General features: G+C 50.0%; 1 protein-coding gene across 5 annotated transcripts in view; it reads left to right on the forward strand.

Moving 5' to 3' along the window:
* Nucleotides 1-7501: 7501 nt before the first annotated feature.
* Nucleotides 7502-12994, forward strand: part of KIAA1671 (KIAA1671 ortholog) — a 64476-nt gene continuing 58983 nt past the window's right edge. For all 5 annotated transcript variants that reach the window (XR_001331539.2, XR_001331538.2, XR_001331540.2 and 2 more), the window contains exon 1: nucleotides 7502-7647. The gene's annotated coding sequence lies outside the window, so the exon portion shown is untranslated. The remainder of the gene's footprint in view (nucleotides 7648-12994) is intronic.

The following is a 12994-nucleotide window of genomic DNA, read 5'->3' on the forward strand; positions in this document are numbered from 1 at the left end:
GGACAAGCTGCCTGTGGTCCCTGTCCCTGCTCAGGGCTGAAACTTGTCACCCCTCTGGACTCCACAAGATCCTTGGGTGCTTGTGCATCTTCCAGCTGTTCCAGGGGGGGGATGCCATGTGTGGGAAGAGGGAAGAGGTGTCCCCAACCTCCTTTCTCCACCTGCACTCCTGTTGGAGGCAGGAGGGGTCCACATCACCCCAGTGTTGTGTTTTAAGCAGCACAGAATTTAACTGCATTTCTAAAAATGGGAATGCAAGGAAGGCTGGATGCTCTCTCCAGATTTCTACCTCTACCTACTTATGAGAAGAGGCTTAATTAAATAAATCCTGGTATTTAATTAATCCTTAATATGTTTGCTTCTTGAGGCATGTTTGCTCTAATGGCCCAGCCCCAGTTTCCAGTGCAGGCTGAGGTTTGCAGGGAGCTCACAGCTCCGAACTTCAAAAGCCGATGAAGCACTCCCCAAAGACGCAGAGTTTGCGAAATGCCAGGGTGGGATTCAACCAGCACTTGCAAATTTGTTAATTACCTGATATTAATTGGCAACCTAACCACCAGAGGCCACATTCCCAAGGTGCCAAAGCAGGAATGCTCTGTGTTTCGGTGCGGAGAGGCTGGCAAAAATCCTGCCATTCGGATGGAGGAGAGTAAATGATCCTAAAAGTGAATTTCATTAATTTTTAACTCGGGATAGTTTCTCACAAAAGCAGCTATCCTGAGGTTGTGCTTTGAAGTGCATGGAAATTTCCATCAGTTGCCATCTCCATGCAGTGCAGGAGACAGCAGCTGGTGGAGCAGCTCCAGAGAGGCCACAGCTCTGTCCTGTGCAGCACGAGAAACCATTCCAATGTCTTGCCAGCAAAAGCTCCTCAGGAGATGTTCACCATCAGCTGGGGTTGGATTATAGGAGCTCCTCCGAGGTCTCTTGGCTAAAAAAACGTGCCCAGGGCTGGGTGTGATGGGGAGCACTGGGGGCTGTGCTGGTGAGCCCAGCTGTGAGGGCTCGTCCTCACACACCCTCCTGCCAGGCTCGGGCACGTGGTGAGAGCCAGGAAGGACCCAGAGTATTTATAGCCCTTGTTAGGATGCATGAATGGACATGCTGAGTCCTGGCACAAACATCTGCCTGGGTGGGTGCTGTCCTGGCAACACCCTGCACTCCCTCTGCTACCTTAAAGTGCTCCAGAACCTATTTCAGAGAGGCCTTTTCCAAAGGAAAATGAAGCTGGAAATGTAAAGACTGATCCACAGTTGTAGCAATCCCTGGGAAAATCCTACAGAGAGGCCCAGTTTGTACAGGTACCTCCACCTGACTGACACAGGGTAGCCTTGGGTCCCTACCCAGCCCAGCAACACTGGGGGCTGGAGGACTCTACAACAGGGATTTTGCTAGCCTGGGATTGGGAGTCTCAGGGCAACACAGAGTGGTTTGGGATGGAAGGGACCTTTAAGTCCATCTCATTCACAGGGACACCTTCCACTATCCCAGGTTGCTCCAAGCCCTGGACACTTCCAGGGATGAGGCAGCCACAGCTTCTCTGGGCTCCCTGTGCCAGGGCCTCAGCACCTTCACAGGGTTTTCTTCCTAAACTCCAATCTAAACCTCCCCTTTGTCAGTTTTAAGTTCTCCTTTTGCTTGCTTTGAGTGCAATGACTCAGGTGAAGCAATCCATGCTCTGGCATTTCCAATGAGCTGTGGATGTACCTCACAGCCATGAAAAACGAGCTCAGATCCAGGAGACAACAGCACAGGGATGTGTTAAGCCAGTCCTTAAGCACAGGGAAGTACGGTGCTTTTTCCTGGAGCATTTCTCAGGAAGGGAAAGCATTTCTGCAAGGCTTTGGCAGCCGTGTTGGAATGACATGTGAGTGCTTAGGAGTTATCAGGGAGCTCTGTGATAGTGCAGCACCAAGATTATCTGTGCTGGTTCAGTGGATTTTCTGAGTAGTTTCCAGGAGTTCAGAGAGTTTGTTGGGGAGGAAGATGCTGCCATCACTGCACACAGCTTGGGGTTCAGTCTCTGGTTTAGTGACTGACCTGGCCCTTGGGTGGATGAGTTTGAGCTTTTTTTAGTTCAGCAAATGGAACACAGATCCTCGGCTTTATCGCCGTGACTAAGGACGTGTTGTTGTTGGCTGAGTTACAGGAGTGCGCTGAAATCTGAGTCACTCTTCTGCTTGGGAAAACAAAAGCAGGCTCCCAGGAAATCTGTATCCCTTTGTTCTCCCCACAGCCCCCCAAGTCCGGCCATGTGCTGCTGGATGATAGCACAGGGATCAGGATGGGGCCATGTGCTCGCTCAAACCAGTGCAGACAAAATCCACCAGGGATTATATAACTGGCAACAATCCCACACCCACTGGTTCTTCCCTCTCTTGCACTGAAACCTCCGTGATGGTGCAATCTAACAGCTCCTTCCTACTGGAGAGGATTATACATACAAATTTGACGCTCAATTATCCTTGTTTTTCAGTCAAGGATTTCTTGGCTACGGTTGCTTTCAGCAGGTGAGGTTTGACAGTCTCTGCCTTCCCAAACTTCTCCTTTCTGGAGGGAGAAATAATGTGTGGACACAGTGTAATCCCACAGGGCACGTGCTCCCTTGGAGGGGAGATGCCCTTTCCAGGGCCTGGCAGAGCTCAGCCTTCACAAGGACATTGGACTGTGTTTTTAACAGACTATTCCATTTAAAACAGGACTCTCTCTCCTGCTTTCCTTCTCCCAGCCCTATTCCTGAGTCAAATTTGAGGATGGGAGAGGCAGCAACGGGGCCCCATGGCCAGTGGAGTTTTTTATTGGGAAGGCAGTGCCAGGGCTGTGCTCTCCCTGTGCTCTGAGCCAGGCATTTGCTCTCTGTGTAGCTCTGCACTTATTTCCATGGTGGATGAGCATGAAGAGGTGGGAAAGGAGCTTTTAAGGACAGCTGCTGTGGTGGTGATGGGGAGTGGGAGGATTTCCTGCTTTCCTTTATGCAGATTATATGTAGTGGGCAGTGGAGCACCTTCCTGCAGTGCTCAGTGCCTGAGGTGTGTGAGGAGGTCCTGCCTGTTTCCTCCTGGGGTTCATCCTGAGCTGTCACCAACAGTTCTGGCTTTTGTGGGAGCAGTTACCTGGTGGAAGGTTGCAAGGCAGGACTCTGAAGTGCTTCCCTGCTGAGGGCCAGAGCATTTCAACACCACGTGGGGCTGGGAAGGCTAGCAGGGGAATACTGGAAGATCGGTGTTCCCCTGACCCAGACAGACTGCTTTTGCATACACCTCCACCTCTTCACATAACAGGAGCAACTGGCTCAGCAGGAAGGGACAGAGACTGTTCCTGGCTGGAACAGAGGAGGGCATCCTGTCGCACGCACCGAAGTCAGGCAGGGGTGAGACAGCAGTGAGACACAGCAGGGGCTGGGGGGTCTGCCTGGGTCCCCTCTGGTGTTTGTCCCTGCCCTCAGGTGTGCAGGTGTGTCATGGGCAGTGTCCATGTGCCATTTGCAATTAACCCATTTCTCCACTGCAGGGCACTGATAGACTGTGTGAGAGGAGCTAAATCACCCGAGCAGCCCCACTGGTGCACGGAACATTCAGTGATATTCCCTGGTTTATGCCATTCTTAGCTCAGTTCTGAAGAGATCCCAGCCTGGAAGTTAATTGTATGGTGGAGAGGAAAAACAGTGGCATTACTCATCTGAGGAGTGGAACCTTTTGTTTGAAAACTCCATCTGAAGAATGGAAACGTCACGGATAAGGAACCTGTCATTCTTTTTTGAGTGCAAGCACTCCTTCACTGTATATTGCTGCTTGTCATCCCACTGACAGCTCCAGGGAAGTCATAAAACAGAGGGTCAAAGCTCAGATGTCTGTGAGATGGGTCTGGCAGTGTCTGTTCACTATTGCCATCCACACCTCAGGGTGGAATTACAGCCCTAATTCATATACATGGGGTGAGAGGCCAGGGCTCTGCATTTAACTCTGCCCCTATTGGGGTCACCTCTGCTCTGCTGAGTGCTGATAAACGCAGTGTGAGAAAGATTCACGCAGGGTCTCAGGTGGGGACAGAGCACAGGGGAAGAACCTTTCCAGGAGCCAGGGCTGTGCCACATGCCAGGTCCTGTCCTTGCCCTCTGCTCACTGCTGGGCACACACTGGAGTGTTGGAGGGTGTCCAGAGAATGGAAAAAAGCTGGGAAAGGGGCTGGAGCACCAGGAGCAGCTGAGGGAGCTGGGAAAGGGGCTCCAGTCTGGAGAAAAGGAGGCACAAGGAGGAGCCTTCTGGCTCTGCACAACTCCCTGACAGGAGGGGACAGCCAGGTGGGGGAACAAGGGACAAAACCAGAGGAAATGGCTTCAGGCTGTGCCAGGGGAGGTTTAGATTGGATACTGTGGAAATTTATTCATAGAAAGGATTGTCAGGCATTGGAACAAACTGCCCAGGGAGGTGGTGGAGTTCCATCCCTGAAGGGATTTAATGGATGTGTCAGTGTGGAGCCTGGGGACATGGGTGGCCTGGGCAGTGCTGGGGTTGGATTCGATGGTTTTAGAGGGCTTTTACAACCCAAATAATGCTATGATTCTAAGGGAGCAGCAGCAGTGGGGTGGCAGTAGGGTGGCAATTCTCCTGCCTGGTGCCAGAGCTGGGGTGCAAGGGCTGGCTGTGATGGCCGGGGGGTTCCCATCTCCTCAGTGTAGCACTGCCAGTCCCACAGGTCCCCGCTCTGTGCTGGCCCCGCACTGCAGCCATTCCCTTCCCCGCAGGTTCAGGGTGTCCCCAGCACAAGAAGGGCTGGGTGAGGGTGAGGATTTGGCCTCTGTGGCCCCATACCCGTCGGGCCCAGGCCTGCTCCGTGCCTGGCACTGCCATCCTGCCGCAGCGGCTCCTGCCCCGGGCCTGCCGCAGCTTGAACCAGCCCCAGTTTCTGTGGCCACTTTGAAGCTCCCAGGTCTCATCTCCCCAGGCATTCTCAAATGCACCCGCTGAGGCTCCTCCTCACACAGTGGGAAACAAGACAGCAGCTCCTTGGGAACACGGCTGCTCTCTTGAAGTGTCCATTTGAATGCAGCTCCCAGGGCTATGGAGCCTCCGGAGCCCGGCGTGCCCAGTTCTCCGGCTCTGTCGCTGTGTGGGTGTTTTTATGGAGGGAGCTGCCATTAAGCGGCTCCTGAATAACTGATCAGTCGCTTTCCTCGTTCCCTATGACTTGCTGAGAGCCCCGTGTGCTGGAGCAGGGGTTCCCAGCCATGGGTGGAACAAGAACCGCTTCAAAGAGGTGCAAGAGGCAGGAAAACCCTCCTTGCAGAGGCACTGATCCAAGCCATGGATCGCCCTCATCTGCGCCGGAGCTGCAGGGTGGTGCTGGCGGGGAAAGGTGGCTGAGGGGATGGGTTATGGCTTGGCTTCTGGAAAAGCAAAGAGGCAAATGAGTCATGGAATTGGGATCCCTTTGTGTGGTGAAGATAAAAGGGTTGCTAAGGTGGGGAAAACACCTATATTATCCTGATTTGGGGGGGAAGCTGTGGGAAAGCGATCTTAATTTAAATGGGATGTGGGTGGGAACAGAGGAGGCGAGGCAAGCTCCATATTCCTGCTGCTGTTACAGGGCTGGATGTTTTTGCTGCTGAAACTTTTCCTCTTTCCCATCCATGCACCTGCTAAGGGGCAGCTACAGTGAATCTGAATGGATCACGGAGAGATCCAGTGGCTCCACTGGGTCAGGACCCCTGTGCCTGCAACAGAGGGAGATTTGGGCTGGTTAAAGACAGATGAATGAGTTCCCCATGGAGGGCAGGGACACAGGATTCTCCTGTGCTGCCTGGTCTTTCCCTGTCCTGCCAAGAGCTGGGATGAGGACATGGAGATGCATTTTCCTTGTGCCATGGCATCACCCTGGTCCGTGGCCAGCCCATCATCCACACTCTCCTTCCTCCTGCTGTGAGTCATGGCCTCGCCTCGGAGCCGACTTTGGACTCCTCAGCAGGGAACCACACCTTTGGTAAGGACAAAAAGCAGCATTTGGAACTTTTGAACTGTGGCAGCTGCGGCATGGTGAGGATGCCAGTGAGAAGATCCCATGACTCTGGTGCCATTCCTGAGGAGGGGACTGAGGAGGAACACTCCCTGGTCTGAGGAGAAATGTTCCTTTTCTGATTCTCTGCTCTGAGGCAATGTCCCTGGACTGGGCTCCACAGCTCTGCTGCCCTGAGGGTGACAGAAGGACACTGGTGGCCAAGGAGCTGCCACCAGTGGCCACAAAATTGAATTTTTTACCTGGTGTGTGACAAGCCAATAATGACACACTTGAGAGAGACATTGATTATTAATTTCAGGGTTGTGCAGCTTGGGTGCTCAGTGTATTCCACAAATCCAGCACACCCCACCAGACTTTCCTGCTATTATTTATACACAGAAAATCAGAGTTAGTAGCTTTCCAAGCACAATCTTTTATTAGGATTTGTCAGTAATTTCCATACAAATTGCTTCTCCAGGGAAGGGTCTTCATCTGAGCAGAATATGTAGGCGTGATTTTTATTATTATAACAAACATAGTTCAGCTATAGAATATACCAGCTTTGAAAGTTACCAATGTTCACACAAACATACATCAACATCTTAATTGAGAATTAATTGAAAATTAATTGAAAATTGTTAGTTTTAGGGTGTCTTTGACTAAGGGATGCAGCTGTTGCCTGTTCCACTGTTTAGAATCATAGAATCCCCAAGCAGTTGTGGTGGGAAGGGTGCTCTGGAGATCATCCAGTCCAACCCCTTGGCCAAGGCAGGGTCACCTGGAGCAGGTGACACCGGATTGCCTCCAGGTGGGTTTGGAAAGTGTCCAGACAGGGAGACTCCACGCCCTCCCTGGGAAGCTTTCCCAGTGCTCGGCCACCTCCATGGAAAGAGCTTCTTCATAATATTGAGGTGGAACTTGTTGTGTTTACTGCTCCTTGTCACTGGGCACCAGGGAACAGAGCCTGGCACCATCCTCTTGGCACACGATTTGAGATGTTTGTATGGTTTGATGAGATTCCCTCCAGCCTTCCTTTCTCCAGGCTGACCAGGCCCAGCTCCTGCAATCTCTCCTGACCACAAAGATGCTCCAGATCCCTCATTATCCTTGTGGCTTCTGCTCTCCTCTCCAGTAGCTCCGTTTTTTATTTGTACTTGTCCAGAACTGAAAACAATAAAATAATCTTGACCCATCCCACATTTTCCAACAGTCCCCAGCCCCTGTCCCGCGGGACGGGCGGGGCCGGGACTCGAACCCGTGTCCCGCGCGGAGCAGGTGGAGCGGGGCGGAGCCAATCGCGGCCGCGCTGCTCGGGGGGGAGCCCCGCCCACGGCCCGCACCGCGCGGTCACTATGGCAACAGCGGCGCTTCCCGCGGGGCCCCGCGGCCGCCGGGGCGAAGGGGCCGGACCGGCACCGGGGCGGGACATTCCCGCCCCCCGCCGCCCTCCCGCCGCCTCCCCGCAGCCCCTCGCTCCGGGGGAGCGCCGAGGGACGGCCCCCTGCCCGCCCCGCCCCCGGCCGTGCCCGGCCGCCGCTCGCCGCCGCCGCGGGGGAAAGGCCGCTGCGCGCTCAACTTCGGTTCAAGCAACTTCCCCGGTGCGGCGGAGCCGGAGCTCGGTTTTGCCGAGAGAGCAGCCGGTGTTTTGGCTGGGTGAGTGCTGCTGGCGGTGAGGGGCGAGGCGGCGGTGGGACAATAGGCGGGCAGTGCTCGCTCACCCTTAGGGCCCGCACGGGAACCCTTTCCCCGCTTCCCCGGGGGTGCTTCGCCCTCCTGGGCGGCTCCGGAGGAGCGGGGGTCCCGTGCCGGGGGGTGCGCCCGCCGCTCCCGCATGGCCCCTGCTGCCGGACCTCCTCTCTGCTTCTTTCTCGCTGCGTCAGAGCCAAGGGCTCGTGTCCTCGTGTGTTGAAAAGAGGGGGAAAGCCCCCCCCTCCAAAAATCCCCGTTCTGTGGTTCTCATCCAGCTGCTGGAGGTGGGCAGGGGTTGTAGGTGGTTTTTTGGTGGATGGCGTTGTTGCTGGTGGTTCTGAGGATTAGAGCGTAATTTTGTAATCCACGAGGGTTTCAATTATCTGTTCCTCGCTGGATTAGGGATGATAATGTGCTTGGAGGTCTTAAATGGACAAATAAAGATGCTCCCCCTTTCTCCCCCCTGGTTTACAGACGGCTCTTTGGGCAGAGCAGGAGGGATTCAGGCATTCCCGAGAGTGGTATTTGACTCCTTAATGCCGTGATTTCGGGAAATAGATTATCTGCTCGTTACAATTACTTTGAAATGCCAGTTTAAAGTCGTCGTGCTGCTTCTTTTTAATTGAAGATGCACATAGCTTTCTTTGCTTGTTGGCATCGTGTGTACGCAGAATCTCAGCATAGCTTGGGTTGGAAAGGATCTTAAAGCTCATCTCATTCCTGCCTCCCTGGCTAGGGGCATATATTTTTGTTTTGGAAGCACTTAGGTGGACAGATTTGTGTTGTTCTGGTGATATGCAGCTCATTTGTTAATTTTTCCTCCAAACTCCAAATCCAAGCGGTTTAAATGTGCACGAAGAGATGTGGAGTTCTGCTTCTGGGTGGAAATAGCTGGTCCAAAAGATCACGTGGAGGTCAGTTCCCTGAATTTGCACGGAGTTCTGCACTCGGATTTGGGAGGGAGCAGCTCTGGGATTCTGGAAGGGTGAAGCTAATCAGTGAAATCCCAGAATTTCCTGTGTGGTGCTGCACGGAGCCGGGTGGAAAGCTTTGCCTTCCTGAGCCTGCCTGCAGCATTGTTGCTGTTCTTGCCTTTCTCCCGTCTGGAGGTGGGAGATTAATCCCGTGGATTCAGGTATTGACTTGACTTCTATTTCTGGGCCGTAATCCGGGTGATTCTGATTTGTGTGTGGGGAATGGGATTAGGGGAAATCACACTTGGCAGATGGCGGAGCTCTTCTGTGCCATTAGGAGATATTGTAACCTTTGATTATACCCGCAGGTCTGGTAATAGAGCTCTTTGGGGTTTGGTAATAGAATCCCATTCCAGATCAAATATTGCTCATGATAAATTACTGGGATCACATTAAAGTAGCTGCAGCAAACAGAAATTGATGTTTTGTCCAAACTGGTGCTTTACTCCAGAATGGTAATTGCAGGCAATTTTCCCTGTCTGCTGAGGGGTAAACTCTGTTTCCAGGGTAACTGGGAAGTTGTTTAGCTGCTTCTGAGGTACTTTTTTGCCAGAGCTGAAGGTTCTTGGCATTTTCTTTTCCTTGTCTCTCTCCTCCACAAACCAGAAGGATTTGCATCTTTCTAACGACCACATGAAAATGGGAGTTTTCTGTGTTTTCCTGTGACGTTGGCAGGGTGTGGTAGGGAAGCAGACAGTTGTGTGGCAGAAATGCTAATAAAGTTGCCTGGCAGCTTAATCCAGGTAAAGACTTTCTCAAAAAAGAAAAAATCTTTCATGAATGTATAAACTTTTCCCCCTCTTTTGTTTTTATGGGGTTTTTTTTGTTTTTTTTTTGGTTAGGATTTTCTTCACAGTATGCTCTGCCTTTTACTGTAGAAATTATCAAGTATATTTATTTGCAAGTAAATCTATAAAGCTTTTGTGCTTCAGAGTAGTTAAGGAGGTTGGAATCCTATTTAAATAGATGTCGTAGCCTGTAATTCCCTTTTGATAGGTGTAGAGTTTATTGAAAATGGGTGTGTAAACTTTTCCTCTGTTTCAGACAATGCCCTGAGCTAATTCTAAGCTAAATGTTGCCTTCCCAATGTATAGAAGACACAGAACCGAGTCACTCTGGAGTGTCACAGTATGGAAAGTCCCTAAAAGGAGGCAAATTCTAGGACTGCTTCCAACTCGAATACTTTGGTTTGTCATTTTTTTGCTGTCTCATTTTATATGTGGCAGTAAAGGACCTGCACAGCCCCAGCCCCAGGGTTGTGCTCACACTGCAGTTCTGGAGCTGCTGCTCTTATGGCAGGAGAAAGGGCACAGTACCCATCTGTGCTCCTCCTCACGCGGCTCTGGCCTGACGAGATAACCAGGGATTCGGAAAATTTCCCTGCCTGATGATGAAGCAGTTTTTCCTTCTGCCATACTGAGGCTTTGTGTAGCTGCAGGATTTTTTTTTTTTTGCTTGGTTTTTTTTTTTTTAATTTTGTTTTCAGCAGCACCATCACCTTGGGTGTTAATTGATCTCCTTGTGTGTGCAGACCCCTCTGGCAGTGGCAATAGGCTTCCCAAATGCTTGATTTCTACCAAAGGGGAAAAAACCCAGTTAAAACTTGAAAATAGGCTTTACTGAAAGCAGGAATTTCAGACTTTGTGTTTCATAAGTTTACCAGCCCTTCCTGCCCCATGTGCTCAAGGTGACATTCAGACCACACGTGAAAGAAGCAAGTCCTGACCAGCAGGTCCCAGGTGGATGGAGAGCTCAGGTATTCCCGCTCCTGGGATTCTTTGCACAGCTCTGTGATTTCCCTTGGGTGTTGCCCTGGACTCTGCTCCACTCAGCACTCATGTTTCTTTGGCTATTAGATAATTTTGAAACCAGTCCTGTCACCTGCCCTCTCTTTTGCACATGTTTGGTTACTGCAGAGTGAAAAAGCAGCTCAGGCTCTGTGGTGAGGAATGTGTTGCTCTTCACTCCCTGGTCCTTTGCCCTGGAGTTACTCCGTGTTTGATTGTTGCTCATGGAGCTTCCTCCCTTCTGGCAGGTTTTCCAAGTAACATGAGAATCAAATTGGTATGATTGTCTGTCCTTGAGTTTGTAAACAGAGATAAGAAAACTTCTCATAATCTTGAAAATTCTGTTGTAGTGTTGCATGTAGGAGTGCTGTGCAGATCAGGGACAGGACTTGGGATCATGTCGGAGAGGATTTCCCTGAATGTGTCACTTGGGGACACCTTACAATTGTGACTTCCTCTCCTGGCTGCTTGTGTGTCTAAAAACAGTGCTGGTTTCTTATTGGGGAGTTTCATAGATCGAGGTATTTCTCTAAGTCATGGTGTGTTTTCTCAAATTGATACTCCACTGAAGTTGGTAATTTGGCACTATTCCCTATCCAGGGGAAGTGCCCTTTGGATGTATTGGTCATGCTGACTTGTGTGCTGGGTAGTTAGTGAAAAATTTGACTAGTAAAAGGGTGTGTCTAAATGCAGACTGGAGTGTTCTGCATCCATTTATGTGTAATGTCGCTGTTCTTTCCTTATTTTCAAGCTGTTTCTTTTATTGAGTTGTTTTCTTGCATGAGGTTTGAAGTCTTTCACTTCCCGAGCTGGGTGAATGTCCACGATGCTGTTGCTCACCTGGAGGTGTGCAGTGCTGCAGCCTTTCTGCTCATTGATTTTGTAATTTTATTTCTTAGGGTAGGTGTAGCTTCTTCAATTCTCAAGTAGCAGGCAGCATTTGGGGAAGAAAGGACCATTCCAGTGAATCCTTTATGGAGCAGGAGATCCTGCTGTGTGCTGTTGGCTGCCTGGCAAAGTGAGACTGAAATAAATGCTCAGTCCTGCAAGCCCAGGCATGAGGCTTGTGGTGATGCTGTGAGCCCAGTCTGTATCACTGGTTTGTGTTTGGTGCACAGAGGTGACTGGAACCTGAGAATGTTGCAATGTTTTTAGGTGTGTTTTTAGTTTTGTGTGTCGGAATTGCCCAAAGGCATCGTAGGGCAAAAGCCACAGATTTTTTGCTTTTGCTTCAGAAATTTCTTTACATGAAGAGTCCCTGGTTGTGGTAGTAGGCTTTGCAGTGTAAACCACTGCGTGGTTGTCTTGAGCTCACAGCCAAAGAGACTGGAATAATAGCATCGGGAGAGCTGTGGAATTCTCTCCACAGCAGCCAGTCTTGAATCCTAATCACAGCCCTTGGAGTGACCACAGGCTTAGTAGGTTTAACAGCTTAACTGGAAGACTTCATGCTTGATAAACTCAAGATGCACCTGTCCTTGGCAACTGAACATGCAGATTTTTCCTAAAAATGTCCAAGAACTGTCTGTTGGGTTGCCTGGATGTGTGCTTCCAGTGAGATGTGGCTGCTGATTCCGAGGAGATGTTCTTCTTGCTGGGTTAGAAGAGGTGAAGTTGGTTCTCTGTTCTCTTGTCCTTCATTGACTCTCAGTGAGATTGAAGGACATACATGAACTTCTGAACTCTCAGACCATTCTTTTTGGGCTGTGTTCCAGGAATAATTAAAAAATTAACAACAAAGCCAGAGCAAGTCAAATCCTTATTGCTTGAGAGGGTTTCTGTTGGTGAAGAAAACTTTCCATGTCTTGGGTTCTGTTAACTGGCAGGAAGACCAAATTCTTCTCAAAACCTGGATATTAAGTGTTGCCAAAACATACTAAATTTAGTGTGGTGACTGTTTTATCTCTTTGCAGCTATTGCTTAAAAAAGACCCTAATGTTTCCCTTTTGTTCTTGTGATTGGTATGACCTGAACATCTGATCACAAAAGGATATTTAAGTCTACTGGGTGATGATTTTCCTCAGGCCTAGGCTTAAAGAATTCACACTCTTAAACTGAAACTGTTTGTGGGAGCATACTTTATCTTTAGATTCTTTTCTCAAATCGAGGAGATTTATTTTCTTCGTTCCTACTGTCTTTGGTTTGTTCTGGAAATATGTCATGCTGGAACTTCTGCAAACAAAGCTTTCAAACAGCTTGGGGATATTTTTCAGTGCATCTGTATAAATAGGAGATCATTAATACATATTTTTGCAGTTCCTGAATGCCTTACATTGAGACAGTGGGAGTTGAATTTTCTTTTTATGCTCTTCATCTCTACAAAACACGCTTGAGGAGAGGAAATGAATGTTTTCTGAAGGTTGTGTGATTGTGGTGATGCAGTTTGAGCAGTCCAGGGCACAGAGGGTTATTATCCAAAACACTGCTTGTTTGTGGTTGAGTCATGTCCAATGAGCACACATTAAACGCTGGGGGTGGGGGGTTCTGGGCTCCTCTAAAGCCACTTACAGAGCTTTTCATTAAAAGTTCTTATCAGAATTAAGTGCCAAA

The sequence above is a fragment of the Pseudopodoces humilis genome, chromosome 20 (genome assembly GCF_049639895.1).
Source record: "Pseudopodoces humilis isolate 2021_Gansu_Grassland_sample_001 chromosome 20, ASM4963989v1, whole genome shotgun sequence".
NCBI lineage: Eukaryota > Metazoa > Chordata > Aves > Passeriformes > Paridae > Pseudopodoces > Pseudopodoces humilis.